We start from the raw sequence: 3,477 nt of genomic DNA on the forward strand, positions 1-3,477 counted from the left end.
GCTGAGCCCCTCACCCCCCAGCTCAGGGGCGACCCCCAGTGAAAGTGCCCACCCACCCCAACCAGGCCCAAGTGCTTGGACAGCAGCTCCAGTGCCCTTAGGCTGCATGCCCAATTTTGAAGATGGTAACTCACCACCTCCAATCCCCTCAGCAGCCATTGCGCTAGCTTCACGTTTTTAAATAGGTGTGCTAAAGGACGCCCGCGTGACAGCTCGCTGGGGTGCCAGTTAGATCACGGGAGGCCATTAGATTGGGAATGCATCCCATTAACGATATGGAGATTGGCCTCAGTTGGTGTTAATTGGAACCTAGCCACGTCTAGGCAGGATCTGGAACCGACCAACAGGAGTGGGTCAGTTAGATCGGAAACCGATCGGTGCCCGGCGCGGATCCCGATTTCTGTCTCTCCTGCGATCTGACTGGCTCGGGTGCGATGCGGCCGTTAGATCACGCCCTATATCCCTGAAGCTTTCCCAGTCATCCTCAATGCAGTGAGTGAAGAGGAATCTTTCTCAGAGAGTATTGAGAGTTACTTGTGTCCTGTAAAATGTCATGTATTGAATGAGTTTCATACCATTGAATTTGGAAACATGTGTCATCTCTTCATACCATCATTGTGTCAGTGCGAAATTCCCTTTCCAAGCTGGAAAACTGCAGTTCCAAGGTTTATGATGTAAAATAGAATTACATGGGAAGGTGTAACTAAGTAAAATATAGTCATTAGAGTAGAAATTGTAATATAATACCCAACAAAACTATGTTTTGAAAGGACCCTGATTATCTTTGAGTATACGTTCCTTAAATGATTAAACATTAAATTAATGTCGAAGTTTGTTCTGAGGCATTTTCTCAGGAATATTGTGAGGACTGCTCAATGTATGGGCCTGCTAAGAACAACTTTCACTGAAACTTTTGGCATGATTGTTGCCAGGGTTCAGTTCAGCCTGCCACAAGAGCTAATGCTATAGTAATGTTTTGTGGCCATTAGGTGATGGTTGGCAGTAAAATATAATGCAATGTAGAGTAAAGTTCTTTCTTCTCTACCCTAACAATACCCAAAGTCAGTTTTAGAAAAGCACAGAAATAGTGAAATCTGTGAGGTAGAGTTTACACACAGGTTGTCAGCTTACAAGTGGAATCTAATAATAATTAACAATTATCTTTATTATTGTCACAAATAGGCTTACATTAACACTGCAATGAAGTTACTCTGAAAAGCCCCTAGTCGCCACACTCCGGATCCTGTTCGGGTACTCAGAGTGAGAATTTAGAATGTCCAATTCACCTAACTGATGTTGTATCTTTGGCTGAAGTTGCCATGGGACAGTATGCAAATGAGAAATAGAAGGGACCAAGAATAAACCCATGTGAGATACCAAAGGTAATGGTGTGAGGAGGCAGGAAGAGGATCTTTACCCATCTAATCATGGCCAGAGTATCACTTGCAATGGCTTCTCTTCCTGCTCCTGCACTCTTTACCTCTGGTGTCTCCCAAGGATCTATCCTTGGCTCCCTCCCAATTCCCTTCTGCATGTTGCCCCTCAGAGACACTGTCTGGGAACATAGGACTGCATTTCATTATTTGGGGATAGGCTGGGAGGTGACAAGGCTGACAAAGTAATGTGGAAGGCAGCCGATAGCAAGCCTATCATCCTCCCACTGCTATGACATTTTGCAAGAAGCAGAAAAGATAGTGGACATCCCTCTCGCCAGAGTCCAATTGGATCACTTATATGGGCAACTCAGAGTCTCTTACAGCCACTGCTGGCATTTAGCCAACAGTGGGGGTGGGTTGTTCTCCTCCAGATGTAGAAACGCAACTCAATTTTGAAATTTTCATTTTTGTTTTCAGTGGCCTTGTATATATCTGTTTCTGTAATCTCCTCCAACCCCACAACCCTTTTAGATATCTATGCTTATCTGTTTGAACACCCCCAATTTTAATTACTCCACCATTTGTGGCCATGGATTCGGCTGTCAAGGCCTAAGCTCTGGAATTCCCTCAACTTCCCATCTCTCTACCTCTTTCTTCCTTTAAGGCACTCTTTAAAACCAACCTCGTTGACCAAGCTTTCAGCCTTCTGCCCTAATATCTTCTTATGTGGTGTGGTGCCAAACTTTGCTTTATAAGGGCGGAACAGGAGCACAGTGGTTAGCACTGTTGCTTCACAGCGACTGGCACCCAGGTTCGATTCCTGGCTTGTGTCACAGTCCGTGCGGAGTCTGTACGTTCTTCCTGTGTCTGCGTGGGTTTCCTCCGGGTGCTCTGGTTTCCTCCCACAAAGTCCCGAAAGATGTGCTGTTAGGTGAATTGGACATTCTGAATTCTCTCTCAATATACCCAAACAGGCACTGGTAACTTCATTGCAGTGTTAATGTAAGCCTACTTGTGACAATAAAGATTATTATTATTAATGCTCCTGTGAATTACCCTGGATTTGTTTCTTACTTAAATTGCTAAATAAATACTTGTTGTTGCTGTTCCTGCTACTGCACTCATCTTCCACAATTGAATAGTTAAGATTGTGAAGCAAGTGAAAACTGTCCCATACAACTAGACAACAGAGGAAATGCATTAAAGGGAGTTGGTGTGGCCGACCATTTCAAAAGCTGCAGAATGGTTCACGAGGATGTCACTTTGATTAGGGTTGTTTCAGCGCTATGGCAAGGAGAAAACCCTGATTAGACAGGCTCAAACATTGTGGAAAAGAGTGGTGCAGTGGTTAGCATTGCTGCCTCATGGCACTGAGGGCCCGGGTTCGAATCTGGCCCTGGGTCAATGTCTGTGTGGAGTTTGCACATTCTCCCCGTGTCTGCATTGGTCTCACACCCACAACCCAAAAGATGTACCGGGTGGGTGAATTGGGCACACTAAATTGCCCCTTAATTGGGAAAAAAAATTAACTGGGCACTTTAATTTTTTTTAAACTGTGGAAAAGTATGCTGGTTAAGAGAACGTTTGATAACTATCTGAAATTAATCAAAATATAGCACAGGGCATTTGTTTTAGGTTGGTCTAACAAAGTACTGACATGGACACAGTTAATTAAATAGTCTCTTTCCATGCTGTAAACATCTGTGGTTCTATACTTCAAAGTTTTGCTGCACATTAGGAATTGTGTTCCTTTACACAGGGATTTGGGAGTCAGAAAGTATTCCAATTACTGGTTGTTCACAACATTACGTTAATGTGAATCATCTGGGGATGATTTTCTATTTTAGAAAAGTGATTTAAATGCAATTTGGTATGGTTATTGATTATAATAACTCCTCTGCATCATCAGCCGAATGACATGGTTGAGCATTTGATCTAAACCGTGGAAGGTATTTTTTTCAGTATTTGTCAGAGGATTAGAGACAAAACGTCTATCAATACCCATTGTGAATAATGGTCCATTGATAACCAAGTCATATACATCTACAATCAGAAAATCAAATTGAATAGTGTTTGAACAATGAATTTGTCTGCTGATTGA

The sequence above is a fragment of the Scyliorhinus torazame genome, chromosome 9, assembly GCF_047496885.1.
Source record: "Scyliorhinus torazame isolate Kashiwa2021f chromosome 9, sScyTor2.1, whole genome shotgun sequence".
NCBI classification, from domain to species: Eukaryota; Metazoa; Chordata; class Chondrichthyes; order Carcharhiniformes; family Scyliorhinidae; genus Scyliorhinus; species Scyliorhinus torazame.